The following is a 14,105-nucleotide window of genomic DNA, read 5'->3' as shown; positions in this document are numbered from 1 at the left end:
TTCTGCCTAGAGTGATTTTACGAAGTCTTTTGCAGAAACAAACAATTATTTCTGATGTTCCTAATCCATCTTCATTATTATGGGATAACTAACGTCTACATACAGTCATCATATACATATTAGACATTCAAACAAATAATAATTCCCTGATAGTGTGTTATTGAACACTGCAAGCTGTGCCAACCGAGGTTCCAAACTAATAGGAATCAGTACAACAAATCACGTCCCATTTTTAGATTTGTCGTAACTAGGGATGAGCGAGTGTACTCGGTTTGGGTGTTTTTGAACTCGAGCACCGCTTTTTCCGAGTAACTGACTACTCGGACGAAAAGATTCGGGGGCGATAGTCCTTACGTGTCATTACGAGTCATTACGTGTAAATGCAAAGCCATTATGCACTATTCATTTGCTTGTTGTTTATCACTGAGTTTCGGCCTACATAAAAATAGTCGTTAGTTCATTCTCTAGTCATTAGGTTTAAATAGCAGTTGTTTAGTCGTTCAAACAACTTGAGGAAAGGGGTGATTGTTTGCCCAGCTAAAACTATAACTCATATGGCAGAAGACAATGGCATTTTCTTTGCACTAATTAAAAACCTCCCACCTAGAAATTCTTTGCGTAAACACATGCTCACCTGAGCAAACAACACATACTGTGCTTACATAGCTAACGAGGGAAATGACTAGGATTTCAAATGATCATCTTTACGTGTAAACACTCGTAATTTGAAAGCAAAAAAGTGGTTGAGTCGTTCGTTCAAACAGCAATCGTTGCGTGTAAGTGAGCCTTTAGGGACCCTTTTAGGCAAAGCCGATTCTCGTTTGAATGAGCGAGTGATGTCATCACTGGCTGGTTCGCTCTTGTGCAGCCTGTTTAGACAGGCAGATACATCGTTGTTTCGTTCAGCTGAAAAATCATTCAGTCTTTCACATTTTCTGTATAAGTGACTGAGAGGGACTGAACAAGAGCTGTTTAAACCAAACGATAAGCGAACGAGCCAAGGATGATTTTTATGCCTGCTTAAAATAAATGAACGAACGGCGAACAATTCTCGTTTGTTGTCCAGTCGTTGGCTCATATTTAGACAAAACAATTAGCACTCACTTCCGCTTGTGTGAAAGAGCCCTTATTTAAATACAAAGAACCATACATTTGATAAACTTCACATTTGCATTGCACTCTATGTTGTCTCAGGTGTAAGTGCAGGACTGTTAAGGACTAGAGATGAGCGAGCATACTCGCTAAGGGCAATTGCTCGATCGAGCATTGCCCCTAGCGAATACCTGCCCGTTTGGGAGCAAAAATTTGGCTGCCGGCTGTGGGCGGGGAGCGGCGAGGAAGAGCGGGGAGGAAAGGAGCGGAGATCTCTCTATCATCTCTCTGGTCAAGGCCACAATCTCACCTGCGCCGGCAGCCGGACCGTTTCTTCCAAGCGGGGAGATACTCGCTAAGGACAATGCTCAATCGAGTAATTGTCCTTAGAGAGTATGCTCGCTCATCTCTATTAAGGACCTTATACACAAAACGATTATCGTTCAAAAAAAACGTACAAAAAAAAAAATGCATGTTAATCGTTTAGTGTAAATGCAACTGACAATCAAACGATGAACGCTAAATTTGTTGTTTTGCGTTCAATGTTCATTTTATGCGGGCATAAAAATCATCGTTGGCTCATTCACTTATCGTTCGGTTTACATACCGATCATTCAGTTGTTCTAATTCACTTATACAGCGAATGTAAACGACTTAACAAGTTCTCATTTGAACAAGCCAACGATGTATCTGCCTGTATAAACAGGTTGTCTGAGCAAACTCTGATATCATTCGCTTATTCGAACGACAAATCTGCTCATCTAAATGACTTTTACAAGGCTGCACGAACATATAACATGTACACAACAAACAATAAAGAAAGACAGCAAACAAGGGCCCTCCTACAACAAATATTCACAAGAAATACATTGTTTTTATCAACAATAATAATAATAATAAACTTTATTTGTATAGCGCCAACATATTCCGCAGCGCTTACATAGACAGGGGGAATACAGAAAGACAAAATACAAACATTACAGAACCACGGTTACATATAGTAATCAGTTGATGGAAACAATAGGGGTGAGGGTCCTGCTCCAACGAGCTTACATACTACAAGTAATGGGGTGATACAGAGGGTAAAGGGGCTGGGGATATGCACGGTTTGGCGAAGTGTGAGCGATGTTATACACATAGACAATGGTCAGACATTTAGCCGTGTGACGGCAGAAACGGTGTGACTGCAGGAGCGGTTTATGATGGCTAGCAGGGATTGCAGTCAGTAGGTCAGGGAGCATGTTATCAGGCGGAGTACAGAGAGGTTTTTTTCTTAGGGAATGCGGTATGCCTCCCTGAAGAGGTGCGTTTTTAGAGCACGCCTGAAGTTCTGCGAGTCCTGGATTGCTCGGGTAGCCTTTGCTAGTGCGTTCCAGAGGACAGGTGCTGCTCTGGAGAAGTCTTGGAGGCGGGAATGAGAAGTTCGAATGAAAGGGGCACTCAGTCTGGTTTCATTAGCAGAGCGGAGAGCCCGGGCTGGTTGATGGATTGAGATAAGGGAGGCAATATAGGGTGGCGCTGCACTGTGGAGGGCTTTGTGGATGAAGGTAGCGAGTTTGAATTGAATTCTGTATTTAACGGGCAGCCAGTGCAGTGACTGGCACAGGGCAGAGGCGTCCGAGTAGCGGCTGGACAGGAAGATGAGCCTGGCTGCCATATTCAGAATGGACTGGAGAGGGTAGAGTCTGGTGCAGGGATGGCTGATCAGCAACGAGTTGCAGTAATCGAGCCGGGAGTGGATGAGGGCGACAATAAGCGTTTTTAACGTCTCCACAGTGAGAAAAGAGCGGATTCTTGCGATACAACACATATAAGTCACTTAAAACTCAAAATGCACTAAAAAAACTTATCTAAGTTTAAGTATATAAGTACTGTAGTTGGGTTCACAATAGAAAAGCTAATACTATCTATTGCACAGTGACATCACATGTTAATTAATGGCTCTTCTCTTTTATTTCTACAAATAAACAAACAAATGGTTTAATTGCATACCTCTTACCTCGCTCACAACCTGATGGTTGTGGGTTCAGTCCCCACTTGGGTCAGGTAGCCAGCTCAAGGTTGACTCAGCCTTCCATCCTTCTGAGGTCGGTAAAATGAGTACCCAGCTTGCTGGGGGGAAAAGATGACTGGGGAAGGAAATGGCAAACCACCCTGCAAAAACAGTCTGCCAAGAAAACGTCATAATGTGACATCGCACTAGGAGTCAGTCATGACTCGTTGCTTGCACAGGGGGACTTTACCTTACCTCCCCCAATTAAACATTTTGGAATAGTAAAGAACAAGCAGTCTTGAGGTCTAATGAAATGAAATGAAACTTAGCATTAGAAAAGGTAAAACATTTGTTTTTCAAAAGCAAAAATTTTAGCCAGCACATACACTCATTGTAAAAAACAATCCAGCCCCTAGGCAGATATAGGAGTGATTAGATTTGTGATGTGATTAGATGAACGGGCTTGTCACCTGAGGTCCTAAAAGTGGTTCCACCCTTGGCCTATAAAAAGGCTCTCAGAGGCTACTTCTGTGTAGTGACCTCTTTTTCCATTTGTGTAGAGCTTGTTGACCACTAGATGCCTCTACGAAGCAGAGATTTCACCAAGTTACCAGAGTTTGAGAGGGGGAACATTATTGAAATGTGAGAAATTGGATGGTCATATTGACGAATTTCCCACCACCTGGGCTATTCTGACCAGACTGTAAGGAGGTGTTGGAACCAGTGGATGTGTGAAGGCACGCACACAAGGTGACCACAGGTAGGTAGGGTCATCTGATTGTCCAACAAGTACAAGCAGCTCCAACTGTTTTGTTGTCCCAATCATTACAGGCCCCTGTGTCTGTCAGAACCATTTTCAGGAACTTGGCTGAAGGACATTTGGTCTCATGGCACCCATTATGTGTACTGCCTTTGATATCTACCCACCGTCACGTTCGTTTGCACTGGTGTCATAAATGACAAAACTGGACTACTACAGAGTGGAACTGGGTTGTCTTTAGTGGCAAATCCAAGTTTAGTTTGGACACTGACACTGTGTTCATGTCTGGAGACCTACAGGGGAGTACCTCAATCTTGCCTTTGCTGTGCAGCAGCACACTGTCCCCACTGCTGGTTCAATGGTATAGGGGTTCCATCATATATAATAGTCAGTCACTTCTAGTAGTGGTATGAGGGACAATGACAGCTGTAATCTTCTCATGGCAAGGTTTCCAAATGGCATTTTTCAGAAGCATAATGCTTGGCTGCACTCACAAGGGTGTCACAGGAATGCCTCCACAGCACTGACACACTTCTGTGGGTTGCTTGGTCACCAGCTTTATCACCAATAGAACATGTATTGGATCATTTGAGGCTAGAGGCTCAGTTACAGTAAATGTGGTGCAATATGATACCATACAGAACCTGTATGCCTTCATGCCCGCCTGTATCACACCTTGCATCCAAGCTAGAGGTGGTGCAACAGAGTACTAGAGCCTCCATGGCCACCTGTAGCACATCTTGTATCCAAGTTAGAGGTGACTCAGCAGTCAGCAGGGTACTAGAGCTTCCATGCCCACCCATATCACATCTTGTATCCAAGCTAGAGGTAGTACAGCAGGGTACTAGAGCCTCCATGCCTGGTTGTATCACTTCTTGTAGCCAATCTAGAAACGGTACAACAGGGTACTAGAGCCTCCATGCCTGGCTGTATCACTTCTTGTATCCAAGCTAGAGGTGGTACAACAGGGTACTAAAGCCTCCATGCCTGGCCGTATTACATCTTGTACCCAAGCTAGAGGTGGTACCAGGGGCTAAACTATAGGGGATGCAGAGGATGCGGTTGCACCTGGGCCCAGGAGCCTTAGAGGGCCCATAAGGCCTCTCTTCTTTATATAGGGAGCCCGGTACTATGAATAAAGCATTATAGTAGGGGCTCTATTACAGATTTTGCAATGGGACCCAGAAGCTTCCACTTACGCGTCTGGGTGGTGCAATAGGGTACTAGAGCCTCCATGACCACCCGTATGATATCTTGCATCCAAGCTAGAGATTGTACAACAGGGTACTAGAGCCTCCATGACCACTCGTATGATATCTTGCATCCAAGCTAGAAACAGTACAACAGGGTACTAGAGCCTCCATGACCACCCGTATGATATCTTGCATCCAAGCTAGAGGCGGTACAACAGGGTACTAGCGCCTCCATGACAACCCGTATGATATCTTGCATCCAAGCTAGAGACAGTACAACAGGGTACTAGAACCTCCATGACCACTTGTATGATATCTTGCATCCAAGCTAGAGGCGGTACAACAGGGTACTAGAGCCTCCCTTCAAGTGTTTAGTTTTCCACAATAAATTCTCCTTTTGTTCTGATATTGTAATCACTAATTTTATCAATGTTACAATCACAGAGATAAAGTTCCATTCAATTCTGACAACTCCTAGGTGCTTGTTTTTTTGACAATTATTGTACATCATAGTATTCCTTGCAGGAATATTTCTCCTGTTACCTTAAAAAAAACACAAATATAGTGAGACAACAAACAATAGCAAACTGAGCAAAAAAAGATTATAACAATTCTTGGATGTTCCAGGATTTTTATCTAAAATCAGCAAGTAGGTCAATCCATGAGGAAGTCGTGGCAGGAGGTGTGGTCTGCCTAGGCAGAGGAAGAGTATAAGGGACCTTTCACGTGGAATGGAATAGGCCACACCACAAACCGTGGTAAATTGAATTGAAAGTGGTTTTAAATCTGCCTGCAATTCTGCATAAAAATCCACAATTTTTATGCAGACCTGCGGATTTTGGAGTGGAATTATGCAGCTGCGGATTTGGCTTTGTCTAGCGGCTTAATTCCATTACAGTTGGCTCTGCAGGATATGCCTCTATCTGGTGTCCCACCATTAGCTTTCCTCCCTTCTACTTCACTTGTTGCAACCCTCCTAATTATTTGCAGTTCCCCCTTTTTCCTCAGGTCTTCCGATCTCTTCAACAGGTCACTAGTACTGATCCCATCGATCTTCTTAAAAGGAACCCCACTACCTATAAGATCATGTGAAACACTGAAGGAGAAGTAAACGATTCTTGTTGAACAGGCTGCACTAGAGCGAATGAGCTGGACAGGACGTCATCAGCTCGTTCACTCATGCAAATGACATTATGCCGTCTAAAGGGACCCTTAGTTTGTTCTTCACTATTGCACTGAACAATGTGGTATCCAGTTCCTTCCAGTCTTCTATCACTGCAAATTCATCTGTAGAGTCAGGCAATGGATTTCGAGTTATACCCCCAATACAGGCTATTTCTGTTAATCTCTGAACTTGATCAGCCAGAGATTCCCACAGAGTTTGGGTGGTAGTTCAGTGGGAATATCAAACACTTGTGCTATAGAATCCCCCACCAAGTGTGGCAAGGAGAAGTTAACGGATGTGTCTCTAGCACGTCTCATCTTTAAACATACCATGGGTTCTGCACAGATACTATCTAAATCTATCGCCTCCCGATGATTCAGAATTATAGTATCTGCACCATGATCCTATAATATAATAACTAGAGATGAGCGAACGTACTCGTCCGAGCTTGATATTCGTGCGAATATTAGGGTGTTCGGGATGCTCGTTACTCGTAATGAGTACCACGCGGTGTTCTGGTTACTTTCAGTTTCCTCTCTGAGACGTTAGCGCGCTTTTCTGGCCAATTGAAAGACAGGGAAGGCATTACAACTTCCCCCTGTGACGTTCAAGCCCTATACCACCCCCCTGCTGTGAGTGGCTGGGGCGATCAGATGTCACCCGAGTATAAAAGTCGGCCCCTCCCGCGGCTCGGCTCAGATGCCGTGTGAGTTAGTGAGGGAAAGTGCTGTTCTATTGGAGTTGCTGTAGGTAGAGTGTTTGTAGTGAGTGTAGGCTTCAAGAACCCCAACGGTCCTTCTTAGGGCCACATCTACGTGTGTGCAGGCTGCTGTTAGCAGTGGAAATTTTTTTTTTTTCTCTCAAAGTCGGCAGTGCAGAGCATTGCACCCGGTATTAGGGACAGAAGTGGTGCTTAGGCAGGGAGAGTGTTAGGAGTGAGTGTAGCCTTCAAGAACCTCAACGGTCCTTTCTAGGGCCAAATTTAACCGTGTGCAGTACTGTGCTGGCTGCTGTTAGCAGTGTTGCATTTTTTTTTTTTTTTCTAAAAATCGTCTGTGCAGAGCATTGCACCCTCCATTGATACTACAGGGACAGAATTGTGTAGGCAGGGCCACAACACAGTTATTGTTCATTGAATATACGCAGTGGGGCCTTCCCTTTGCAAAAAAGCGAAAAAATTATATTTGGCCTGCCTGTGTCAGTCCTAAGGTCTCCGTGTACGTGTGTGCTGCGTGGAGAACGTACAAAAATTAGACGCAACCAGCTACGGTTTACTGCAGGCTTGCGCCATTGTCTTTCCTGACTGGCAAATACCTGCTCTGCCAGAGTTAATAACTCTGCTACACTAAAGTTGTGTGACACTTTTTCAGGGCCACACCACAGTTATTAAACGTATTGTTCATTGAATATCCGCAGTGGGGCCTTCCCTTTGCAAAAAAGCGAAAAAATTATATTTGACCTGCCTGTGTCAGTCCTAAGGTCTCCATGTACGTGTGTGCTGCGTGGAGAACGTACAAAAATCAAACGCAACCAGCTACGGTTTACTGCAGGCTTGCGCCATTGTCTTTCCTGACTGGCAAATACCTGCTCTGCCAGAGTTAATAACTCTGCTACACTAAAGTTGTGTGACACCTTTTCAGGGCCACACCACAGTTATTAAACGTATTGTTCATTGAATATACGCAGTGGGGCCTTCCCTTTGCAAAAAAGCGAAAAAATTATATTTGGCCTGCCTGTGTCAGTCCTAAGGTCTCCATGTACGTGTGTGCTGCGTGGAGAACGTACAAAAATCAAACGCAACCAGCTACGGTTTACTGCAGGCTTGCGCCATTGTCTTTCCTGACTGGCAAATACCTGCTCTGCCAGAGTTAATAACTCTGCTACACTAAAGTTGTGTGACACTTTTTCAGGGCCACACCACAGTTATTAAACGTATTGTTCATCGAATATACGCAGTGGGGCCTTCCCTTTGCAAAAAAGCGAAAAAATTATATTTGACCTGCAGGCTTGCGCCAATTTATTTCCTGCCTGGGAAATCAAATCACTGGTAATACAGCATGCTGAGGGGTAGGGGTAGGCCTAGAGGACGTGGACGCGGCCGAGGACGCGGAGGGCCAAGTGAGGGTGTGGGCACAGGCCGAGCTCCTGATCCAGGTGTGTCGCAGCCGACTGCTGCGCGATTAGGAGAGAGGCACGTTTCTGGCGTCCCCACATTCATCGCCCAATTAATGGGTCCACGCGGGAGACCTTTATTAGAAAATGAGCAGTGTGAGCAGGTCCTGTCCTGGATGGCAGAAAGTGCTTCGAGCAAGCTATCATCCACCCAGAGTTCTGCGCCGTCCAGTGCTGCAAATCCGAATCCTCTGTCTGCTGCTCCTCCTTCCTCCCAGCCTCCTCACTCCACTACAATGACACATGCTCAGGAGCGGAAACACTCCCAGGAACTGTTCTCGGGCCTCTGCTCAGATTGGGCAGCAGTGGTTCCTCTACCACCAGAGGAGTTTATCGTCACTGATGCCCAACCATTGGAAAGTTACCGGGGTCCGGGGGATGAGGCTGGGGACTTCCGGCAACTGTCTCAAGACCTTTCAGTGGGTGAGGAGGACGATGACGATGAGACACAGTTGTCTTGCAGTGAGGTAGTAGTAAGGGCAGTAAGTCCGAGGGAGCAGCGCACAGAGGATTCGGAGGAAGAGCAGCAGGACGATGAGGTGACTGACCCCACCTGGTGTGCAACGCCTACACAGGACAGGTCTTCAGAGGGGGAGGCACGGGCAGCAGCAGGGCAGGTTGCAAGAGGCAGTGCGGTGGCCAGGGGTAGAGGCAGGGCCAGACCGAATAATCCACCAACTGTTTCCCAAAGCGCCCCCTCGCGCCATGCCACCCTGCAGAGACCGAGGTGCTCTAAGGTCTGGCAGTTTTTCACAGAGACGCCTGACGACCAACGAACAGTGGTGTGCAACCTTTGTCGCGCCAAGATCAGCCGGGGAGCCACCACCAACAGCCTGACCACCACCAGCATGCGCAGACATATGATGGCCAAGCACCCCACAAGGTGGGACGAAGGCCGTTCACCGCCTCCGGTTTGCACTGCTGCCTCTCCCCCTGTGCCCCAACCTGCCACTGAGATACAACCCCCCTCTCAGGACACAGGCACGACCGTCTCATGGCCTGCACCCACACCCTCACCTCCGCTGTCCACGGCCCAATCCAGCAATGTCTCGCACCGCACCGTCCAGCCGTCGCTAGCGCAAGTCTTTGAGCGGAAGCGCAAGTACGCCGCCACGCACCCGCACGCTCAATCATTAACTGTCCACATAGCCAAATTTATCAGCCTTGAGATGCTGCCGTATAGGGTTGTGGAAACGGAGTCCTTCAAAGCTATGATGGCGGCGGCGGCCCCGCGCTACTCAGTTCCCAGTCGCCACTACTTTTCCCGATGTGCCGTCCCAGCCCTGCACGACCACGTCTCCCGCAACATTGTACGCGCCCTCACCAATGCGGTTAGTGGCAAGGTCCACTTAACTACGGACACGTGGACAAGCACAGGCGGGCAGGGCCACTACATCTCCCTGACGGCACATTGGGTGAATTTAGTGGAGGCTGGGACAGAGTCAGAGCCTGGGACCGCTCACGTCCTACCCACCCCCAGAATTGCGGGCCCCAGCTCGGTGGTGGTATGTTCGGCGGTGTATGCTTCTTCCACTAAAGCACCCTCCTCCTCCTCCTCCTCAACCTCTGTCTCGCAATCTAGATGTGTCAGCAGCAGCAGGACGTCGCCAGCAGTCAGTGTCGCGCGGCGTGGCAGCACAGCGGTGGGCAAGCGTCAGCAGGCCGTGCTGAAACTACTCAGCTTAGGAGATAGGAGGCACACGGTCCACGAACTGCTGCAGGGTCTGACAGAGCAGACCGACCGTTGGCTTGCGCCGCTGAGCCTCCAACCGGGCATGGTCGTGTGTGACAACGGCCGTAACCTGGTGGCGGCTCTGCAGCTCGGCAGCCTCACGCACGTGCCATGCCTGGCCCACGTCTTTAATTTGGTGGTTCGGCGCTTTCTGAAAAGCTACCCACGCTTGTCAGACCTGCTCGTAAAGGTGCGCCGGCTCTGCGCACATTTCCGCAAGTCCCACACGGACGCTGCCACCCTGCGCACCCTGCAACATCGGTTTAATCTGCCAGTGCACCGACTGCTGTGCGACGTGCCCACATGGTGGAACTCTACGCTCCACATGTTGGCTAGGCTCTATGAGCAGCGTAGAGCTATAGTGGAATACCAACTCCAACATCGGCGGCGCAGTGGGAGTCAGCCTCCTCAATTCTTTTCAGAAGAGTGGGCCTGGTTGGCCGACATCTGCCAGGTCCTTCGAAACTTTGAGCAGTCTACCCAGGTGGTGAGCGGCGATGCTGCAATCATTAGCGTCACCATTCCTCTGCTATGCATCTTGAGAACTTCCCTGCAAACCATAAAGGCAGCCGCTTTGCGCTCGGAAACAGAGCCGGGGGAAGACAGTATGTCGCTGGATAGTCAGAGCACCCTCCTGTCTATATCTCAGCGCGTTCAGGAGAAGGAGGAGGAGCATGAGGAGGATGAGGAGGAGGGGGAAGAGACAGCTTGGCCCACTGCTGACGGTACCCATGCTGCTTGCCTGTCATCATTTCAGCGTGTATGGCCTGAGGAGGAGGAGGAGGAGGAGGATCCTGAAAGTGATCTTCCTAGTGCGGACAGCCATGTGTTGCGTACAGGTACCCTGGCACACATGGCTGACTTCATGTTAGGATGCCTTTCTCGTGACCCTCGCATTCAACGCATTCTGGCCACTACGGATTACTGGGTGTACACACTGCTCGACCCACGCTATAAGGAGAACCTTCCCACTCTCATTCCCGAAGAGGAAAGGGGTTCGAGAGTGTTGCTATACCACAGGACCTTGGCGGACAAGCTGATGGTAAAATTCCCATCCGACAGCGCTAGTGGCAGAAGGCGCAGTTCCGAGGGCCAGGTAGCAGGGGAGGTGCGTAGATCGAGCAGCATGTACAGCCCAGGCAGTGCAACAGTCTTTAAGGGCCTGGCCAGCTTTATGGCTCCCCAGCAAGACTGTGTCACCGCTCCCCAGTCAAGGCTGAGTCGGCGGGAGCACTGTAAAAGGATGGTGAGGGAGTACGTAGCCGATCGCACGACCATCCTCGGTGACACCTCTGCCCCCTACAACTACTGGGTGTCGAAGCTGGACACGTGGCCTGAACTAGCGCTGTATGCCCTGGAGGTGCTTGCTTGTCCTGCGGCTAGCGTCTTGTCGGAGAGGGTGTTTAGTGCGGCTGGGGGAATCATCACAGATAAGCGTACCCGCCTGTCAACCGACAGTGCCGACAGGCTAACACTCATCAAGATGAACAAACCCTGGATTTCCCCAGATTTCTCTTCTCCACCAGTGGACAGCAGCGATACGTAAGCAATACGTAGGCTGCACCCGCAGATGGAAGCTACGTTCTCTCTCACCATCCAAAACGGGGACATTTCTGCTTCATCAATCTGTGTCTAATATTCCTCCTCCTCCTCCTGCTCCTCCTCCTGAAACCTCACGTAATCACGCTGAACGGGCAATTTTTCTTAGGGCCACAAGGCTCACTCATAATTTTTCTAAACAATTTTTATATGTTTCAATGCTCTTAAAAGCGTTGAAACTTTAACTTGAACCAATTTTTAGTTAAACTGGGCTGCCTCCAGGCCTAGTTACCACTTAAGCCACATTAACCAAAGCGATTAATGGGTTTCACCTGCCCTCTTGGTTGGCCATGGCCAATTTTTTTGATGTACATTAGTACTGTTGATTCAGCAATTTTTGTGGGCCCTCGCCTACAGTGTAATCAAATGAATTTTTAGCCCACCTGCATTACAGCTGACGTTACATCCGCAGTGTTGGGCAATGCAATGTGATATTTCTGTGTACCGCCGGTGGCTTCCTGGCACCCACCCATGCTGTGGGTCCACAGGGAATTATAAATGCATCTGTTTCCACTTGTAAAGAACCCCAGTCTGACTGGGGCATGCAGTGTGGGCCGAAGCCCACCTGCATTAAGCACAACATTACTACCTCAGCTGTGTTGGGCAATGCAATGGGATATTTCTATGTACCGCCGGTGGCTTCCTGGCACCCACCCATGCTGTGGGTCCACAGGGAATTATAAATGCATCTGTTTCCACTTGTAAAGAACCCCAGTCTGACTGGGGCATGCAGTGTGGGCCGAAGCCCACCTGCATTAAGCACGACATTACTACCTCAGCTGTGTTGGGCAATGCAATGGGATATTTTTGTGTACCGCCGGTGGGTTCCAGGGAGCCACCCATGCTGTAGGTGCACACGGAGTTTAACCTACATGTGTCCACTTGTAAAGAACCCCAGTCAGACTGGGGCATGCAGTGTGGGCCGAAGCCCACCTGCATTAAGCACGACATTACTACCTCAGCTGTGTTGGGCAATGCAATGGGATATTTTTGTGTATCGCTGGTGGGTTCCAGGGAGCCACCCATGCTGTCGGTCGACAGGGACTTCACAATAGGGAGTTGTACCTGCCTGTGTCTATGAATTAAAAAGCCCGGTCTGACTGGGGCATGCAGAGACACCTTGACAGAATGAATAGTGTGTGGCACATAGGTTCCCCATTGCTATGCCCACATGTGCAGCTCCTGATGGCGGTGGCACAGGATTCTATTTCTCATTGCTTCTGTACAGCATTGTCGGCTATCGCCCCGCCCCTTTTAAAGAGGGTCGCTGCCTAGCCGTGCCAACCCTCTGCAGTGTGTGCCTGCGGTTCCTCGTGATGGCAGACGCACTTCTAAATAGACATGAGGGTGGTGTGGCATGAGGGCAGCTGAAGGCTGTGCAGGGACACTTTGGTGTGCGCTGTGGGGGGGGGGGTTGGTCAGCATGTAACCCAGGAGAAGTGGCAGCGGAGTGTCATGCAGGCAGTGATTGTGCTTTGTTGGAGGTAGTGTGGTGCTTAGCAAAGGTATGCCATGCTAATGAGGGCTTTTCAGAAGTAAAAGTTTTTGGGAGGGGGGGGGCCCACTCTTGCCGCTATTGTGGCTTAATAGTGGGACCTGTGAACTTGAGATGCAGCCCAACATGTAGCCCCTCGCCTGCCCTATCCGTTGCTGTGTCGTTCCCATCACTTTCTTGAATTGCCCAGATTTTCACACAAGGAAACCTTAGCGAGCATCGGCGAAATACAAAAATGCTCGGGTCGCCCATTGACTTCAATGGGGTTCGTTACTCGAAACGAACCCTCGAGCATCGCGAAAAGTTTGTCCCGAGTAACGAGCACCCGAGCATTTTGGTGCTCGCTCATCTCTAATAATAACCCATGCTAACAAACATTCTCCTGATTGCTACCTGTACCTGGTACCCAATTCTGTCAACTCCCTTGATGTTCAACTCCGTGTTTCGTCAATCACAGCTGCTTCTGTAGCCATTGCTGTCTGCCCTGCCTCCATCCTATCTCCAGTATTATGGGTATCTTCTCTCTTACTCTTGGTTGTTACAATCAGTCCAGCATTCATTTCTTCCTCCTCTGCATTACTGTTAGAACCTTCCCATTCTAATAAATTGGACCAGTCTTAATGAGTGATCCTAGCCTAGTTTGTACAGTATGGGAGACTAACGCATGCTGTTGCCTTCTCCTGTGTCTATTCTTCTTTACATTTCTTACAACATAGGCTTTAAAACTTTCTTGGATCCTCTCCTGATATTTTATTTTATCTCTCAAGACTGATTGCAATATAAGTCTTTATTCTATAGCTGCCTGCAGCTCTAAACATAAGTTATCAATTTGTTCTTGTTGGCTTTGAAGTGCCGGCACGCATACCCACCCAACTTCAGTGGTGGCTTTCCTTTCTATTGAATC

Source organism: Eleutherodactylus coqui, chromosome 11 (genome assembly GCF_035609145.1).
Source record: "Eleutherodactylus coqui strain aEleCoq1 chromosome 11, aEleCoq1.hap1, whole genome shotgun sequence".
Taxonomy (NCBI): Eukaryota; Metazoa; Chordata; class Amphibia; order Anura; family Eleutherodactylidae; genus Eleutherodactylus; species Eleutherodactylus coqui.
This window is presented reverse-complemented; position numbering follows the sequence as displayed.